This window comes from Antechinus flavipes, chromosome 6 (genome assembly GCF_016432865.1).
Source record: "Antechinus flavipes isolate AdamAnt ecotype Samford, QLD, Australia chromosome 6, AdamAnt_v2, whole genome shotgun sequence".
Lineage (NCBI taxonomy): Eukaryota > Metazoa > Chordata > Mammalia > Dasyuromorphia > Dasyuridae > Antechinus > Antechinus flavipes.
In genome coordinates this window covers 99,026,891-99,048,454 of record NC_067403.1, presented here as the reverse complement: position 1 = coordinate 99,048,454, position 21,564 = coordinate 99,026,891, and the positions used below count along the sequence as shown (strand labels likewise).

Below are 21,564 nucleotides of genomic sequence, written 5' to 3'. Positions count from 1 at the left end.
TTTATTTCTCTTTTGTATCACTAAAGCATTTTTATATCCCTTAGACATATACTTAGATATTTCAGGCATCAGAGACTTCACTGATAAGAGTTTTTTCTGCCACCAGGACAAATTATATTTCAATTATTCACCAAATTAGTTAACATGAAAAAAAAAAAGAATAAATTTTAAAGAGTGCTAGTAATTAATTTGGTGAATATGAAGAGATATCCCAGAGTTGTTTTAATTTGCCTTTCTCTAATCATAATGATGTAGAACATTTTTTTAAAAATAATATATACTTTATTCTCTAAAAAATCTCCAACCATGGAAACTCTATAAAAAGACAGGGAGGGAAGGCAGCAGTATGGTGGGAGGTTGGGAAAAGTGTTTTCTAAATTCTGGATTAGGAAAAGTATGTTAAAAGCAGAATAAAAGAGCTAGCAGTTAGATCACATCCTGCTTTCTGGGGTTCAGAGGGATCATAGTAGCTATTGTAGTTCCCGTGGAGACCAAGAAAGGCAAATGGAATATTGATAGTCCCATTTTCCTGGGAGTTGGGGATGGCAAGGATAAAAGATAGTGGAGAACTTTGCACTTACCAGAGTTAGAAACCAAAGAGGATTCCAGAGAAATAGATGCTAGAACTCTTATCCAAGAATATCTGGAAAATTTTAGAATTCATCAGTAGTAGCAGTAAAGACCAGAAAGGGATGTCGAATCTTAGCTCAGTCACCCAAGAATGTTTTTTTTTTTTTTTTTTTTTTTTTTTGAGGCAATTGGGATTAAGTGACTTGCCCAGGGTCACACAGCTAGGAAGTATTAAGTGTCTCAGGCCAGATTTGAACTCAGGTCCTCCATACTTCAGGGTTGATGCTCTATCTAATGTACTATCCAGCTGCCCCATCCAAGGATTTTTTTAAAACAATAAAAATAAATGAAAACCAAAAGCCTCAAGACTGACAGGGGTCACCTGTAACTTCATCTTCTCTTACCTGAGGGAATCATTTGTTTTGTCCCTCCCCATTCCTTTCAGATTCAAACATAATTATTGGTTGGGTACTTTGAAGGACTTCAAGAGTTCTTTGGGGAAGGAAAGATGTAGAGTATTGGGCCCTATAGCCACAGCTGCCCAGCCCATATATAGCCTATTCCCCAATTCCTTTGTCTGAGCATCAGCCACTAGGAGTTGTAGAAGGCACTGATGATCACATAGGCAGTCCAGCATAGAGGAATCAGGATCAGGACTGCTGAAATGAGGAAAATGATCCCTAAAATCAGAACTAGTCAAGGTTTTGATTCCTCGTCTGCTACAGTTGACCCCAGAAAAATAGGCCCACCAATGCCACAAGAAGAGTAATGATAGTGAAGGCTGTAGCTCCTTGAAGGTCAAGAGGCCAGGCCAGTAGAGAATCATACACCTTACACTGCATCTGAGCAGTGTTCTAGACCTCACAAGACATCCAGAAGTCTTTCCTCATTACCTAGGACACTACAATGTTATTATTAATGAAAGCTGTAATCTATCACATCGGCATGGCACAGAACACTACCACTTATATTCAGCTCAGTATTGAAAGAATTATGTCCAGGATCCAGAAGTGAAAAGAAGCTATGGATGAGGCTTAAGAGAAAATCTGCCTAGGAGAGGAACAGGTCCAGTCAGAGATCAGGGTAGACTATCTAGAACATTTTTTAATGTAAGGATTGATAACTTTGATTTCTTCCTCTAAAAATTTCCTGTTCATATTCTTTGAGCATTTATTAATTAGAAAGTGGCTAATATTTTTATAAATATGACTCATTCCCTACATATTTGAGAAATGAGACCTTTATCAGAAAAATGTTCCAGAGCAATCTAGAATTTGATAAATCCCCAAATCCAAACTTTAGGTGCAAAAACTCACTATTTGACAAAAATTGCCCAGAAAACCAGAAAGAAGTTAGACAGAAACTAGGTATATACCAGCATCTCACATACTGGACTAAAATAAAATCAAAGTAGGTATATGACCATGGGAAATGAGTAATTCTGATTATATGAAAGTAAAAAGGTATTGCAAAATAAAACAAACAAACAAACAAACAAAACAAATGCAACCAAAATTAAAAGGAAAGCACAAAACTGGAGGGGAACAACAACAACAACAACAAAACACTACAATTACGATTAGTGTCTCAAATAAACACCTGATTTCTCAAATATTTCGATATCTAAGTCAAATGTATAAAATAATAATAATAAAAGCCATTCTTTAATTGATAACTGGTCAAAAGATACAAATAGCCAGTTTTCTGAAGAAGAAATCAAAACTACCAATCATCATATTAAAAAATACTCTAAATCATTACTAAAAAAATTTAAAACAACTTTGAAGTATTACATCACATCTATCAGATTGGCTAATATGCCAGAAAAAAAATAAAATGACAAATGTTGGAGAAGATGTGGGGAAACAGTATATTAATGCATCCTAATAGAGTTTTAACTGAGAGAGCAATTTGGAACTATACCCAAGGAGCTATTATTCTTTTACTCAGCAATACAACTATTAGGTCTGAATCCCAAAGAGATAAAGAAAAAAAAAACAGTAAATTATTTAAATTATTTTTTCTGCCTCTTTGTCTCTCTCTCTCTCTCTCTCTCTCTCTCTCTCTCTCTCTCTCTCTCTCTCTCTGCATATATAGATATAGATAGATGTTCAAATATATATATACTTGTGTGTTTTGGTGTGTATGTGCATGTGCATATGAGTAGCAGCTATTTTTGTTGTAGCAAAGAATTGGAAGTCTGGTGGAGCCAAAATGGAAGAGAGTACCCAAGACATTGACTGAACTCTCCCCAGCTTCTCTCAGAATCAATTTTAAATCAAGACTTTGAGTGAATTTTGGAGTGACAGAACCCACAAACATTCAGAGTATAATAACTTTTTAGCTTTAGATAACTTGGAAGGACTTCAGAAAATGGCTATTTCAATTTTGCAGAGGTGGGGGAAGGTACAGGCACAATGTGGGGAAAACTGGCAGAGGGAATCTAGCAGGACTCTCTTAATCAAAATATAACACACACACACACACACACACACACACACACACACACACACACACTGAAGAAAACAACTCCTTAAAAATAGAATTGGTGAAACACAACTGAGAAAATGTATGTAGACTAATGAAAAATGAAGTGAGCCAACAAGACATAGTCATACTGATAATGTAATAATCAATTATAAAAGACTTAACTACTCTTATCAATATAATTGTCAGACAATATGATTGTATTATAATAAATACTAATCCCTTTCAGAGAAAGAGAATTTATAAATCCTGAGTGCAAATTATAATACTTTTTTCAATTCCTTTCTATTTCTTCCTTTTTCTTTCTTTTGCATGTTTTGCAACATGGCTAATATGGAAATATGACTTCACGTGTACAATTGATGTATTTGTTTCCTTCTCAATGGTTACAAGAGGAGAAGGAGGGAGGCAGAAAATTTAAACCAAAGTTTTCTTGACTGTAAAATAAGGATCATAATATCATCTATCTCAGAAGATAGTGATGAAAAATGAGATGATTTTTGTAAAACAATTAGCATAGTGCCTCACATATAGTAGACATTTAATAAATTCTTGTTTCCTTCCTTATATTTCAACATATATTCCTGTGAATTTGCTGAATGAATTTGTTGAAACTATATGATTCAGGAAAAATACTCAATACTGGCATATTACTTAATAGACTATCAAATGCTAGAAAGCAAATAAGTTTATTATTATTTTTGTATTCCTAGGACTTGGATCAGTACCTGCTGCTGCTAAAATGCTTAGTAAATAAATAATAAGTTGTACTGAATTTAATTTAACTGAAAAAGAGGCTTTATATCACAAATTATCCGCATATTTGCCATAATTTATAAAAATCTGTAGAGTTAAGATGTCAAAACTAGTATTTTCTTTTTTTTTCTTCAAGGACCAAATTTTGTGGATAACTTCAATGTATTGGTAGGGGGCGAGTGGGTTGTTTTTATTGTTGTTGCTCTTTGCAACTTTGAAAATAGCAATGTCAAGAATGCAGATTTGAATGTCAGTAGTCACACACTTCTCATATTTCCATTGATTTATTTTCCAGTTCTATGTCTCACTTTCTCTTAAGTGCAACTCAACTATAAGATGTGCCAGGGCTATTAGAGCTAATGAAAAAAATGATGTTTACCATGGACATCGTATTTTTGCATCAGGCAGGATATTAAGAATGGTAACCTGCTAATATAACATCCTGCTTTGCAACCCTGCTCAACAATGTTCTGTTTAAAAATCAATTACACATGTTCAAAGACATGGGCTACTGACAAAGAAAAAATATATTTTTATTTTTAGAGTTGCACTCATATATGTGTGTGTGTGTGTATGTGTGTATGAAAATGCAACTCTAATAGTGTGTGTGTGTGTGTGTGTGTGTGTGTATGCATTTTTTTTTAAACTAATGTTTGTAGTTTTAGTGCTCATTATCTTTGGTGCCCACCATCCCTCCTCCAACGACTGAATGTAACAGAATATATTCTCCTTCAGGTCAAAGCTTATTTAGTTTTCATTTTTTGAATCCCAGGGTGTATAAAGTACAAAACAAAGATTCTGGAAGACATTCATTTAAATTCTGCCTTAGACATTTTATAACTAGGTGACCTAGAGTGAGATATTAAATATCTCTGAGCTTATTTCCTCACCATAAAATATAGATCACAACTACTTCCAAGGGTTATTGTCAGGATCAAATGAGATAATTTATGGAAAGTGCTTTGCAAATCAGAAGGTGTGATATAAGTCTTGGATATTATTTTCATTATCCCTAATCCAGTACAGTGTCAGGCACATAATAATTTGATATGTTTGCTGATTGCCAACTCAAAAATCAGTACAACTATAATTATTTAAGATCTTTATTGTGATGCCCACATTTGTTTCATCAACATAATTATTATATCAAATTAATTTTTGGCCGAAATGTCTGTTGTTAAATTTAAAAGGTGAACCCAATTGATTATCAGCACTTATTTTTGCCTTTAGGGATCATAGCCTCAAAGCCTTTAGAACTTTTATAAACCAAAGGCAAAATGGATGCAAAATATTTGCAATTATCTTTTGATCCCAGAGAAGTGATAAGGAGGCACTTCTTTTACAATAAATGCAGGAACTATGGATGCGGAATGATGTTTACTCCCATTCCATTCATTTTTTTTTTTATAGTAATGAGTTACTGAATATCCAGAAATAGTTTTGGCATAAAATCAAAAGGCAGTAATAATAAACCTATTTTAAAACAAATCTAAGAGAATATAAGACTAGACGTAAAACTATATAAAAATATATTTTGTTCTAGTGTTTAATATATTTGCTTTTGTTTCTTTCTTACTAGCCTCTATAAGATCCCTGTGCCTCCCAGGATTTTCAGTCATGTGATTTACTTTTAGATACCACTTATCTTCATGTGGGAGATACATAAATTAAAAATATCACAATTTCACATTTCTGACCCATTTTATTCCCAAAAGCTTGAAACATTCTCATCCAGTTATCAGAAATGCTTTCTTGAAAATATTGTTATATTCATTTTACATTTATGAGAAACAAGCAAAGAAAGACCAAAAGATCTTGACAAAGGAATCTTAGTAATTCAAGAGAAATTTGGGAATATCTGATTTCTATGTTAAAAATATTATCTTTAGAAATGTTTCTATGCTAAAATATTAAGTTATGTAATATTTCATCTCACATATCCAAATACACCAGCATATTTTTGTTTATATCTATCTTGCCAAGACATCTTTTTCCAGTAGGCTTTTTCTTGCCCTTCCCTCTTTATTCTTTTCCTCTGTTTCCATCTAAATTCATTAGTAAATTACCATCTTTATTTAGATATGCCCAAACTTCTGTCTCCAATCTGGGCCTCTTTCTTGAATTTTGATCCCTGAACTACAATTTCATTTGCCTACTAGGCATTTCTATGTGGTTGTCTCCCTGGCATCTAAAATTTAGAATATTATGGAATCAAATTCTTTATCTTTTCCTAACCCCAACTCCACAAACTTTTTATCTTTCCTTTGTTCTACATAATCAATCAGTAACTAAATTCTCTTAACTTTATCTGGCTAAAATATTTGAAAGTTATAATTAACTTTCTATTTCTAATGCCACCCCAATAATTGAGGATTTTATTATGCTTCATATAGGTAGAATGGCATAGCCTTGGAGCCAAGAAGACTGGGATTCCAATTCAACCTCAGTGATTTACAAGTAATGTGACCCAGGGAAATCATTGATTATGTGTATCTTTTTCTTGTCTGTAAAATAAAAATAGTAAAAATATCTACCTGCCTATAAAAGTTTGTGTAAAATGATTTTCAAACCTCAAAGGACTGTACAAATATGACTTATTTTGGTTAGAGTACCACATTTAGTCAGAAGACTTGAGTTAGTATATTTTCTACCTGAATTACTTTGAATAAGACATTATTAGTCTCTAGAACTCAGTTTTTTCATCTGTAAAATAAAGGAATTAGATGAAATTATTTCTATCACACCCTCTAATTCTCATCTCAGAGATGAAATTGTATTCAAGTAGGGCATGTTTTTAGATTCTACTTCAGATATTTTCTGCATAAGCATGGGCAAGTTACTTAATTTCTGAACATCACTTTTCTCACTTTTAATTAAAGAAGCATTAAATAAAATCTTTTTTTGTTTAAAAGTGTCAAAAAAAATTGGACCAAAGACATATGCAGATGAATCATATTAATATTGAAATGCATATCATATGTATATATACACACATTCTTAGAAAATTTTTTTAAAAGACTGTTAACCAGATTTTCATTTTGAGATAATACCAAAAATAGAGAAGGATAAAGCAGAGGACAACTATAAATAAATATCACTACTGTATGTTGATGTAGTCATTTAAAGCAGGGATGGGGAACATCCAGTCTGTGTGTCATATAAGGCCCGAAAAATTATTAGGTCTGCCAAGACAATCACAGGCAACGACAAACTCCCTGCTTGAGTTTTTTAAGTTGATAATTTGATATGGCTCACAAATGATATTATGAATAATAATGTAAAGAAAGGAAAGAATGAGATGGGGATGATTGAGATGTCACAAGAAAACATGGAATGGTAGTCAGAGATGGAATATTATGCACATAACTCAGATACACAAAGATACTAAATGGAGCCAAAGAGCAATAGATTGTCAGGTCCTTTACAACAGCAAAATAATGTTAGTCTAATTATCAGTCTTTGAAATAGAGAGGAAATATGAGTGGGGAGAGAGTGATAGTACATCTAGTACTACTGCTAGCTCACTGTTGATGGACCTGTGAAATTGTTCCAACAACTTTAGAATAAAATTTGGACATGTGATGTTTTTAAAGGTAGATATAATATCGTTACTTTAACCCACTTCTAGGATATTCTCAAAGGAGGTTAAAAAAAAAATTGGAAGGCTTTTAAAAAATAAGATCGTAGAAACATTAATGTACTGTTGAACTGTGAACTGATCCAACTATTCTGGAGAGCAATCTGGAATGACGCCCAAAGGGCTATAAAGCTGTGCATGCCATTTGACCCAGCAATGCCACTACTGGGTCTGTGTCCCAAGGAAATCATAAAGGAGGGGGAAAGGACTTACATGTGCAAAAATGTTTGTGGTATCTCTTTTTTCTGGTAACAAAGAATTGGAAAATGAGTAGATGCTCATTAATTGAGGAATGTCTGAATAAGCTATGGTATATGAAGGTAATGGAATATTGTTGTTCTATTTTAAAAAAATAATAATGGACAAGCTGATTTTAGAAAGGCCTGGAAAGATATACATAAACTGATGTTGAATAAAGCAAGCAGAAACAGGAATACATTGTACACAATAGAAGCAAAAATGTATGATGATCAACTATGAAAAACTCAGTTCTTCTCAGTGGTTCAGTAATCCAAAGCAATCCCAATAGACTTTGGATAGAATGTGCCATTTGCATCCAGAAAAAGAACTATGAAGAGTGAAAGTAAATCAACACATACTATGTTCATTTCTTTTTTCTGTTTGTTTGTTTTTTTTTTTTCTTTTTTATGGTTTTTCCCTTTTGTTCTGATTTTTCTCTCCCAACATGATTCATAAAGCATCATGTATTAAATAAATAAATATATATATATATATACATATATATTTAAAAAATAAAGTAGTAAAAACTAAATACAAATACATATGATCCACTAAGGAATAATTAACCAATATTTGATTGATACTAATATTTAATACTAACAATTAACCAAGCTGTAGTATATGAATATAATCAAATATTATAGCACAATGAGAAACAATGTCCCTAAAGAATTCAGAAAGCACAGGAAGACAAAATCTTATAAGTAGGAAAATAAACAGAACCAGGAAAATAAATGGAAAGAATAAAGAAATGAAATTGAATAGTATAACATTATAAAGCCCAAGAAGCTTAACACTGGAGAACACTCTAGAATATTTCTTCCATTGCTCACACTGTCAGAGATGGTTCACACACTGAATTTTCTGAAGTGCCTTTTTGCTTTTTATATATACAATCATAGTTTGCCTTTAGAGTGATTCTTCTTAAATGAAAGGAATATAAAAATAAAAATAACCAAAAAAAAAAAAAAAACCTTTTATGTTTATTCCACCCTCCTTCATCTTGATATAACTAATGGACATATAACTAATAATTTTATTTTACTATATGTTAAGAGAAATATTTTTGTATTTATTAAAACTTTTTGTTCTATCTTTCACCACTTTGGAGTTCATAGCAACTAAAGTGTGATGTAATAGAAAAAACCATAAGTTCAATAGTGAATTCATGGACCTCCTTAACTATGCCTGTCATTTCAACATCTCCATCACAATTTACTTATGAAGTATCTTAATTATCTATTGAAGATGGTATAAATCTATATCTATATAATCTTCTCTTATCCCTCTATAGCAGCATTTAAAGAAGCAAATAGCTTTACAGTATTTAGGGAAAAACAAAACCTTCATTTCAGTTGTGACAAAATCTGGACACTGTAATGTTCTCATGAATATTTTTATAGAGAATTAAATTATAATTTTAGAACAGGCCATAGTCTGAGAAACCATTTAGAAGTCCAACCCAGCAATTCAGGGAGTTTCAATGATTTACCAGTAGCAGTTATCAGTGATTTATTTGGAAAGTGAGGCTATTTTCCCCCACATAATATCTATTATCAAGTGCCCACCTTAAACGATGTCATCTCTCATTTATTGGATACTTTCAACTTCTGGCATGCACATGGACAGGGTGATGAGGAAGTAATGATTCCATCAAGCATTGTACTTCATAAACTATAAAACCCATATTTTCTCTCTAAATATTCCCAGTACACTTCTTATGGAAGGAATAGGAAGTGAAAAGATCAGATTTTCAAGTAGGAAAAAATGCATTCGCTCCTGTAACTTCTTTAGGAGACACTGTAAAACTCCCTCAAGGGTGAAGGGAAGATTGTTCAATAGCAGTCCAAGTAAACATCAGTTTAAGTGCCCCAGGCTAGACTTGTCAAATTGATAAAGAAAACAACTTTAAAAAGCAAACATATAATTCTGCTTAACTTAAGTTGTGCTTTCATGATCTGCTACAGCACTGCTATAGCCTGTTAAGTACTACTAAAAAAAAGGGCATTTATGACTTATTAAGATTTTCCTGAGCTTTTTGGTACAGGGAATAGAAGTATGGGCTGTTATTTCAATATTTAAATATGAATCATTCCTGCTAGTGCTTTCTTAAAAGAAAATTAAGACTCTTCTGGGTCCCAGGAGAACATAAGGCTAAGCAGAATTGCCTTTTATCTTAAACACCGACATTAATTAGACTCCTGGATAATCTTAAATTTATCATCTATAAGTTACATGCAGTTTGGAATTTGCCAGCATCTTCAATCACTTCACTGAATTAAAAAAACAAAAGATATGTAAGGAAATGATCAAGTGGAGGCAGCTCTTCTTGGCTCCCATTCACAGAATTCCATTGGTCAATTTTCTCAATTAATATGCAAAAGTCACCTGTGGGGAGCAAGTAAAACAAAACACAATCTCAGGCACAAATCTTGTAATATAATTAGTATGGAAATAGAGATATTAAAGATTGAATTTTCCAATATCCAAAGTCACCAATATTACGGACTTGGAAGTGTCAGGGATTTTTCACAAAGATTTGAAGAAGAATAAAGAAATGTAGGAAGGTTAAAAGGTAAGACCATTTTCAAGGTCATTCTGTATCTTGACTGCATATGGATTTTGCAGAGTATAATGTTTGAGTTCACAATCATTTCAGATATATCCTGTTCCACTACAAGTGAACCATCACAATAACTTTTCTAAAAAAGAAGATGAAGAGAAAGAAAAAAAAAAAAAGGAGGGAAGGAAGGAAATACAGAGAATCAGAAACACAGAGAGAAGCTTCTGTTAAAGGAGAGCTTAGAATAAATTATGCCAGAAAGCAAAAGAGTTAGGATTACAACTAAAAATAAACTACCAATAAAACTGAATGTAATCCTTTAGGGTAAAAATTATATTTAATGAAATAAAGGACTTCCAAGCATTCTTGATGAAGAAACCAGAGTGAGTAGAAAATTTGACAATCAAATCAAAAGTAAATACTAGTCTACTATTTATTAAATAGCAGGGCTTATTAAAGTTAAATGATTTACCTTCATATATGAGAAAGTTATATGCTTAACTCCTAAAAGCTTTATCATTATTAGGACAGTTAGAAGAAGTCTCCATAGTTAGGAGGTGTAAGTCAATTATGTTGGGATGATTCCTGAATAAAACATATAGGATGAGGCAGCTAAATGGCACAGTGGATATACCAGATAGCAAACTGGCTCAGTCTGAAGGTACTGAGTTCAAATCCATCTTTCATACACTTTATATATCCTAGTCATATGACCCTGGGCAAGTCACTTAACCCTAATTGCCTTAGCAAAAATAAAAAAAAATAAAAAAAAAAAAAAAAAAAACAATGTAGAAGTAAAAAGGAGGAGTGAACTCTCAGGAGAGTGAAGGGAAAGGTAATTTTTCTCACATAAAAGAAGTATAGAAGGAAGACTTTTAAAATGGGAGAGGGTGAATAGGAATGTCAGGCAATTCTCTCTCTCACACACACACACACATATACATACATATTATTTTATTCAATATAAAAGTAGAGAAAGTAAAAAAAAAGGACATGGGAGGAAGAATGATAAAAGGGAGGGCACATTAAAAGAGGCAGGGAACAAGAGCAAAACAGACTTGAGAAGGAACAGAAGAGACAGAGAGACAGAGAGAAAGACACAGAGAGACACACACAGAGAGAGAAAGACAAAGACAGACAGAAAAAGAGACAGAGACAGAGACAGAGATGAGGAAGAGGAAAAGCAAGAGGCCAAGGGAGAAAGGAGAGAGAGAGAGAGAGGAGGGAAGAAGGGAGAGAAACACAGAGAGGAGAGAGATGGAGTTGGATACAGAGAGACAGTGAGAGAGACAGTATAGACGAACATCTCACACTGTATACAAAGATAAAGTCTAAATGGGTATGTGATTTAAATGTAAAAAGTGACACCATAATTAGAAAAGCAGGGAATAGTCTACCTGTCTAACCTATGATGTAAAGTATGGGCTAGTCTCTGGAGGCCTTCAGGGTCAGTCAGAGTCAGGATAAATCAAAGTCCTTGGTCTTTAAGGAGAGAAGTGAACGAGGCAGGCAAGCTGCCAAGAGGCTTGCCAAAGATCTCTCCTGGATTCTAGAGTCCTGAGTCACCAGCCTCTCTCCTCCTCATCCTGCTCCCAAGTGCTTCTGACTCTCCCTCCCCCTCCAGTCCTTGCTTATGATTATCTCACTGCCAGACATTCAGCAAGCACCAATGGTGAGGAGAGCCATTGTCCAAATTGCTAATAGAGCCATTGTCTCACATCAAATAGGTAGCTTTAAGTGCTCTCTTGTCTGATTCAGAGTTTCAGCCCTCTACATTGGGAAGGGGAAACATTCTCACTTTGAACAAGAGATAGAGAACCTTACAAAATACAAAACAATTTTTGTCATATTAAATTAAAAATATTTTGTACCAACAAACCCAATGCAACCAACATTAGAAGGAAAGCAGAAAGCTGCTAAACAATCCAAAGATGGGAAACAATTCAAATATTTACAGAACTGAGCCAAATTTATAATACAAGCCATTACTCAATAAATAGATGGTCAAAGGATAAAAAAAGGCAGTTTTCTTTTTTTTTAATTTTCTTTTGTTTTTAAAATTATTTTTATTTTCCCCAGTGACATGCAAAACAAATATTTTTTGTTATACATGTCCATTTATTTTTTACATATTTCCATACACATCATGTTGGGAAAACAGAGCATGAAAGGAACAGAAGGTAAAACAAAACAACAACAACAACAAAAAAAAAAAAAAAAAAAAAAACAAGGTGAACATATGTGTTGATTTATATTCAGTCTCTATAGTTCTCTTTTTGTAAGTGGATAGCATTTTCCATTCAAAGTTTACTGGCATTGCTTTGGACCCAAGTCTATCATAGCTGCTGTTACTTTGTACAATGTTTTCCTGTTTCTCCTTGCTTCAGACAACATCAGTTCATCTTTCCAGGCCTTGCTAAAATTGAAGGTTTCTTTTTGTTATTGTTGTCTGTTTGCTTTGTTTTTGTCCTTTTGAGGAGTAGGAAATTGAGGTTAAATGACTTGCCCAAGGTCATACAGCTAGTAAGCGTTAAGTGTCTGAGCCTGGATTTATACTCAGTTCCTCGTGGCTCCAGGGCTGGTGTTCTAGTCACTGTACCATTTAGCTCACAGAACAGGCAGTATTCATTGAAGAAATCAAAATCATCTATAGTCATATGAAAAAGTATTCTAAATCAGGGCTTCTTAAACTTTTTCATTCAGGAACTATTTTTGCCCAAGACATTTTTATATGCCTAAATACATAGGCATATAAAATAGGTATACAAATTAAAGTATATTGATAATAAATTACAATTTGGTGACCCCTACATTTACTTACATGATCTCATATGGACTCATGATTCATATTTTAAGAAGTTTTGCTTTGAATCTCTTTTGATTAGAGAAATACAACTTAACAGAACTCTGACATACTATCTCACAACTATCATATTGGCCAATATGAAAAAAAAAAAAAAGGAAAGTGATACATTTTGGAGAGAACATGGGAAAATCTGGATAGTAATGTATTATTGGTGGAGTTGTGAACTGATCCAATCATTCTGGAGAAGAATTTGGAATTTTGATACCACTACTGGGTCTATAATCCAAAGAAATCATAAAAAAGAGGAAAAGACCTACATGTACAAAAATATTTATAGCAGCCTTCTTCATTGTAGCAAAACATTGATATTTGAGAGTATGCATAGCAATTGGGGAATGGCTAAATGGTATATGAATGTAATGGAATGCTATTGAGCAAAAATGATGAGCAGGCAGATTTCAGAAAAATCTGAAAAGATATGTACAAACTGATGCAAAGTGAAATGAGCAGAACCAGGAAAACATTGTACATAATGTCAACAAGATTGTATAATTATCATCTATCACTGACTCAATTCTTCTCAGGAATACGATTATCTAATGCAAGTACAAAGGACTTACAAAAGAAAATGTTATCCATAATCAGATAAAGAACTGACAAACTCAGAATACAGATAGAAGCATATTTTTCACCTCCTTTATTCATTTTTATATTTGTTTGTTTGTTTTCTTTCACAACTAAGATTAATATGGAAATATGTTTTACATGATGTCACATGTATAAATGAGATCAAATTGCCTTTCTTCTTTGAAAGAGGGGAAAGAGGGAGTGAAGAAGGAAGAAAACTTTGGAACTCAAAATCTTTTTTTTTAAAGAATGCTAAAAAAAAATCTTGTAATGTATTTGGTAAAAATAAAATGCCATTTTATTTTTAAATAATTTTTAAAAACCAAAAAGGAAATAGTGAAACTAAATTTTTCCAAAGACAAAGAAATAATATCAAAAAGTTTTACAAGTTTCTCTAATTAAAATCTCATTTCTCAAATCAGAAGAAAACAGTCAAACTTATAAAAATAAGAGTCATTCCCAAGTTGATAAATGGTCAAATGATATAAAGAAATCAAAGCTATCAATTATCACACGAAAAAAGCTTCAAATCATATTAATTAGAGAAAAAAATTATAAAGTTTTTTATTTTCAAAACATATGCACAAATAATTTGACAACATTGACCCCTGCATAACCTTGTGTTTCAGATTTTTCTCCTCCTTCTCCCATCTCTTCCCCCAGACAACAAACAATTCAATACATGTTAAATCCAATATGTATAAACATATTTCTTGCTGCACAAGAGAAATTAAATAAAAAAAAAAGAAGAAGAAAATAAATGAGTAAGGAAACAAAATGCAGGTGAACAACAAAGAGAGTGAGAATGTTATGTTATAATCCACATACAGTTCCCACAGTCCTCTCTCTGTTTTGGCCAGAAATCTGGAGGTCTTCCCCTCCCAGATTAATTCATTATTTTTTTCTTTATTTAAATTTTATTTGGACTAGGCAAAAGAGGAGATTCTTTATCTCAATTGTCACCAAGCCTTATTCACTGAATGATTCTGTTCTCAATTAAACTGGGACCTCTTGAAAAACTTAGATATTCCTTTACAAATATTGTGTTCAACAGCAATATGGGAAAGGTAAAAAAAAAAAAAAAAACTCAGGAATCAAAGACATAAGCAACAAAACAACATCAAAGAAACCATTAAGAGATTCTTTGCAAAAGTACACAATGAGGTACTATCTCATGAAAGTAGAAGAAAATATGACATTAAGCATCATAAAATCTTGTCTGCAAGTGAATCAGCACTTTTAGGACACTAAATGATAGAATGGAAGAGTGCATAAGGGAGAAAAATAATGTAGATGGAATATGAGAAATACTCTAATCAAGTAAAAGGCAAACAATGAAAGGAAAATAATTCCTGTGTTCTTAAGAGAAAAAGATTGCCTCTAAAAAAATGGAAGAGGAAGAGTGAAATAAGGTCAAAGAAAGGGAGAAATCTTATTTTTATGTTAGAAGAGAGATTTTTTTTTTCAGACACACTGATCAATCCTGAAAGGATTTCATTTATTTTACATTCTTGTGAGAGCATGTGCCTAGGCCAGTAAACACATATTTGAAATTGCAAAGGCATTCTTTTATGAGAGATATTTTATAAATCAAAATGGAAATCTTACAATAGTCATAAGCAGCAAAAATTTGGTCTTTCTAGTTAGAAAAACCACTCATCCTATCTCAAGAAAAAGGGAATCATTCTCTTAAATATAACTGACATTTGGAAAAGTCGGAGGGCATAGACATACAGAGGAGATGTCATGACAATGGCAGGGAGAAGGCTTTAGGAGGGCAGAGATTAATAATGAATTTCATCATCAAAGACAAAAGAACCATCCTATCATGTATCAATATCTTTATTACCTGCAAGAATTGATATGTCTACAAATTAGGCAAAATATATAAAGCAAGTAACCAGGGGGATAAGCCCATTTTCAGCAAAATGTCCAAAGTCATCATCCTTGGAAGCAGCCCCGTTAGAAATATAGCTATGACCCTTACAGGTGCTACAGCCACATCTTTTGAAGATCAGAGCAAGAAAGTTTTGTCACCAGATTTCTTGTCATTGTCCATTGATTCAGTATCAGAAACTGGAGTGATTTTATCGGTGGGAAATGACATTAAAGAAAAGGTATTGCCATCTGTATTCTTTCACTCTTAGGGACCATGGGACCTTTCTATCTCATTTGTCTCTTAAATGTCTTTTCTTCCTCATTAGAATCTGAGTTTCTTGAGATCAGGGACTGTCTCACTTCTCTATTCTATATTTTGTACATAGTAAAATAAATGCTTCATTGATTCAATAAGTGGGCAGACTTTTGGGAAAACTAATATGTAAATTCTGCCAGCATACTTTTCATTTTTCATATAGAAAATTCTATTTCTAAACAATTTATATCTTCAGATTTATTGAATGTTGAATTCTATTAATTCTGAGTCTCCTTTATCTTGTCTGTTTCATTGTTCTTCTTTTCTATTTTCCTTGATATTTTGTCAGCATGCTCTCTAACATCTTCAAGTTAAAAGAAAAAAAATACTTCTTTGTCATCAATTTAGCAGAAACATTTTTTTAAAAGAATAATTTATTTTCTGGCAGTCTTTACTGGTGTGCTTTATATTGTTCCTTCCCTAAATCTCAGCTTCTACTGCTTTGGGGGATTAAAGAAATTAGAAGCATATTCTGGGTTTGGAATCAAAGTAGCTGCTCTGCTGTTTATTACTTGTTACCTTGAAAATTTTGTTGAAACTTTATTTTTTTTTTTATTATTTGAAGCCTTTTGTTGTCAAAATATATGCATAAATAGTTTTCAACATTCACCCTTACAAAACCTTGTGTTCCTCTCCTCACCTACTCCTCTAGGCAGAAATCAAACATGTAAACACGTGCAATTCTTCTACATATATTTTTTCACAATTATCATGCTGCACAAGAAAAATCATATGAAAAAGGGGAAAAAATGAGAAAGAACAGAAAATACAAGTAAATAACAAAAAAAGTGAAAATACTATGTTGTGACTCACACTTAGTCCCCTCAATCCTCTCTCTGGATGCAGATAGTTCTGTCCATCACAAGTTCATTGAAACTGGCCTGAATTACCTTGCTGTTGAAAAGAGTCTCTTCCATCACAATTGATCATCATATAATCTTGTTGCTACATACAATATTTTCTTGGTTCTACTCACCTCATTTAGCATCAGTTCATGTAAGTCTCTCCAGGCCTTTCTGAAATCATCCTGCTAATCATTTCTAATAGAACAATAATATTTCATAACATTCACATACTAAAACTTTTTCAGCTATTGCCCAACTGATGGGTATCCACTGATTTTCCAATTCCTTGTCACTCCAAAAAGGATTGCTACAAACATTTTTGTATATGTGGGTCTTTTCCCCTTTTTTGTGATCTCTTTGGGATATAGGCTCAGAATAGACACTGCTGAATCAAAGGTGTGCACAGTTTGAAAGCCCTTGGGGCATAGTTCCATATTGCTCTCCAGAGTGGTTGGGCCAGTTCAGAACTCCACTAACAATGTAGTTGTGTCCCAGTTTTCCCACATCCCCTCCAACATTTATTATTATCTCAGCTATTCTGAGAGGTGTGTAGTGATACCACAGATTTATCTTAATTGTGTTTCTCTGCTCAATAGTGATTTAGAGTACTTTTTTATACAACTAGAAATAATTTCAATTTCTTTACCTGAAAATTGTCTGTTGAAATCCTTTGGCCATTTATCAGTTGGAGAATGTTTTTTTCTTCTTATAAATTTAAGTCAATTCTCTATATATTTTAGAAATAAGCTCTTTATTAGAACCCTTGGATATAAAATTTTCCCCCCAGCTTTCTGCTTCCCTTCTAATCTTGTTTGCATTGGTTGTTTGTACAAAAACTTTTTAACTTAATATAATCAAAATTATACATGTTGCAATCCCATAATGTACTCTTAGGTTTTTTAGGCCACAAATTCCTTCCTGCTTCACATATCTAAGAGGTAGACTATTTTTTTTTCTTCTAATTTGCTTAATGTTGAAATCACAAATATATTTCGACCTTATCTTGGTAAAGAGTGTTAGGTGTAGGTCAATGCCTAATTTCTGCCACATTAATTTCCAATTTTCCCAGCAATTTTTGTCACATACTGAGTTCTTATCCCAGAAGCTGGAGTTTTTAGATGATAAACTCTAGATTCTTATAGTCCTTGACTATTGTGTCTTATGAACCTAACCTATTCCATGGATTGACTACTGTATTTCTTATCCAGTACCAAATGGTTTTGATGACCTCTGCTTTATAATATAATTTTAGATCAGGTAAACCTAGGCCACCTTCAATTGCAATTTTTTTCATTAATTCCCTTGAAATTCTTGACCTTTTGTTCTTCCAGTTGAACTTTGTTTTTATTTTTTGTAGCTCTGTAAAATTTCTTGGGAGTTTGGCTGGTTTGGGACTGAATAAAGTGTATTAATTTAGGTAGTATTTTTATTATATAAGCTCAGCCTACCCATAAGCACTTGATATTTTCCCAAGAGATCATATCTGATTTTATTTGTGTGAAAAGCATTTTGTAATTGTGTTAATATAGTTCCTGACTTTGTCTTAGCAGATAGATATATTATCTATAGTTATTTTAAATGGAATTTCTCTTTGTATTCTTGTTGCTGGACTTATTGGTAACATATAGAAATGCTGGTGACTTATGTGGATTTATTTTGTATCCTGAAACTTTGCTAAAATTGTGAGTTGTTTCTAGTAGATTTGTAATTGATTCTCTAGGATTCTCTAAATATACCATCATATGATCTGCAAAGAGTGATAATTTGGTTACTTCATTACTGACTCTAATTCCTTTAATTTTTTTTTTTTTTTTTTACTTTTCTTATTGCTAAAGCTAACATTTCTAATACAATATTGAATAGTAATGGTAATAGTGGGCAATCTTATTTCATTTCTGATCTTATTGGGAATGGTTCTAATTCATTCCCATTACATATGATGGTTGCTGATAGTTTTAAATAGTGATCATTTTAAGGAAAATTTCACTTATTCCTATGCTCTCTAGTGTTTTTGATAGGAATGGTTATTGGATTTTTTCAGAGATAATCATATGATTTTTGTTAGTTTGGTTAATGATATAGTCAATTGTGCTAATATCTACTCTAATATTAAATCAGCCCTGCATTCCTGGTATAGATCCTACATGGTCATGGAGTGTTATCCTGATGATAATTTGCTATAATCTCTTTGCTAATATTTTATTTAAATTTTTTCACCAATATTCATTAGAGAAATTGGTCTATAATTTTCTTTTTCTGTTATGACTCTACCTGGTTTAGGTATCAGCACCATAATTGTGTCTTAAAAGGAATTTGGTAAGATGCTTTCTTACCCTATTTTGCCAAATAGTTACATATTGTTGGGATTAATTTTTCTTTAAATGTTTGGTAGAATTTGAATATAAATTCAAATGGCTTTGGAAATTTTTTCTTCAAGAGTTGGTTATTGTTCAATCTCTTTTTGTTAGGAAAATGAAGGGGATGGGATTAGATAATCACTAAGTTTTCCAATAGCTTGAAATCTGTGATTCTCTGATCCCTGCCCTCCGATCACTCAAAGCCCTTTGTCTAAGCATCAAGAAGTCCTCTTATGGCAACAACCCTCTTCTCAGCCTTGGCACTGTTAAAAAACCAACCTTCAGGGGCTTTCCCCAACTCTTTCAACAACTTGAGTATTAAGGCCCCAGCAATTATTTTAGCATGTCAGTATTTATATTGACAAATCTGGTGGTCTAATAATAGAGCTCCTTATTCTCAATTCTAACAACTTCTTCTTCTGTCATATCTCAATCAAATAGTCCTCAGCGGGAGACTTCCGGCCAAGATGGCGGAGAGGAAATACACTTCTGTGTGTAACCTCCGTGTTTTTCTCTCACTATTCATTTCATTTCATGCCTCTGAATTAATGCTCGACTGAAAAAAAACCATACAATTACTTACCAAGAGAAACCATCCTTGAGACTCGTCAAGAAAGGTCTGTTTTTGCGTGAGGGCGGGGACGGTATTTGGAAGCAGTCTGTGGGCAGCAGCTGCAACCAGAGCACAGATAGCAGCTCAGAACCGGGTAGAGCGGAGAGGGGGTGGGGTGCGATCGCAGCCGTCTCTGCGGGGAGAGCTTTGCTACAGGAGCAAGTCAGCAGCCCAGCAGAGAAGCTAAAAACACCTGGGGTGAAGAATACAACCCCAAACAGCTGGAGTCTCTCGGGACCTGGCCACCCCTCCCCCACAGTGTCTTAGCCCGCTCGGATCTCAGAGCGCTCGGATCTCAGCGCGCAGGCGCCATAGCACAGTAGGACCCGTGCCTCACGAATACCCTGCCCCTCCCCCAAAGAAAGCAGCCTCCATTCAAGGGGTTTTTTTCCTTCTGTTTCTTTGATAGTTTGTCTTTGATAAATAGACAGAATGAGCAAGAAACTGAAAAAGAATTTAACCCTGGACAGCTTTTATACAGATAAAGAGCAGACTCCAAACCCTGAGGAGACTAAAAACAAACAGTCCCCAGGTGAATCCCCAAAGGAGGAGACCATATGTCCCTCAGCACAGATGAATCTCATGGAGGAAATTAAAAAGGCTCTCACAAGGGAGCTAGAAGAAAAATGGGAAAAGGAGAGGGAGGCTCTGCAAAAGGGGAAGGAGGCTTTGCAAAAGGAGAGGGAGACTTGGCAAAAGGAGAGGGAGGCTCTGCAAAAGGAGAGGGAGGCTTGGCAAAAGAGCCTGGAGAAGTCAGTTAAAGAGAGAGTGGATAAAGAAACCAAATCCTTGAAAAATAGGATTGGTGAACTGGAAAACAAAATTGGTGAAATGGAAAAAAATTCCACAGAACAAAAGAACTCAATTGGACAATTAGAAAAAGATCTTAAAAAAGTGAGTGAAGAAAATACCTCACTGAAAATCAGGGTCGAACAATTGGAATTGAATGACTCGAGGAGACAAGAAGAATCAGTCAAGCAAATCCAAAAAAATCAAACAATGGAAAAGGATGTGAAATACCTTCTGGGGAAGACAACAGACCTGGAAAACAGATCCAGGAGAGACAATCTGAGAATCATTGGACTCCCAGAAAAGAATGATGAAAAAAAGAGCCTGGACACTATCTTCCAGGAAATTATCAAAGAGAACTGCCCAGAAGTCATAGAAACAGAAGGTAAAATAGACATTGAAAGAATTCATCGATCCCCTACTGAAAGGGATCCTAAAATCAAAACACCAAGGAATATAGTGGCCAAATGCCAGAACCCTCAGGCAAAGGAAAAAATACTGCAAGCGGCTAGAAAAACCCAATTCAAGTATCAAGGAGCCATAATAAGGATCACCCAGGATCTGGCAGCATCCACATTAAAGGATCGAAGGGCCTGGAATATGATATTCCGAAAGGCTAAGGAACTTGGTATGCAACCAAAAATAACTTACCCAGCGAGATTGAGCATCTTTTTCCAGGGAAGAAGATGGACATTCAACGAAATAAGCGAATTTCATCTATTTCTGATGAAAAAGCCAGAACTTAACAAAAAATTTGATCTACAAGCACAGAACTCAAGAGAAATCTAAAAAGGTAAAGATTAATCTTGGGAACTATATTTCGGCTGTAAAGATGTATAAAGAATACATGTATACCTTGTTCTAGAAACTAGATGTGGAAAGGACATTGTACTAGAAAAAAGGGAAAGTGGGGGTACTACATTTCATGAAGAGGCAAAGAAAACCTAGTATATCTGAGAGAAAGAATGGAGAGGGATGAAAATAGTGAGTATTTTACTGCTTTCAGAATTGGCATTAAGAGAAGAATTTTAGACATATTCAATCTATGGTGAAACTTCTCCCACCTCATTGAAAAGTGAG

The 21,564-nt window shown here is 33.7% G+C and overlaps 1 pseudogene; it reads right to left on the bottom strand.

Moving 5' to 3' along the window:
• Positions 1-1,027: 1,027 nt before the first annotated feature.
• Positions 1,028-21,564, bottom strand: part of LOC127541415 (claudin-6-like) — a 40,200-nt pseudogene continuing 19,663 nt past the window's right edge.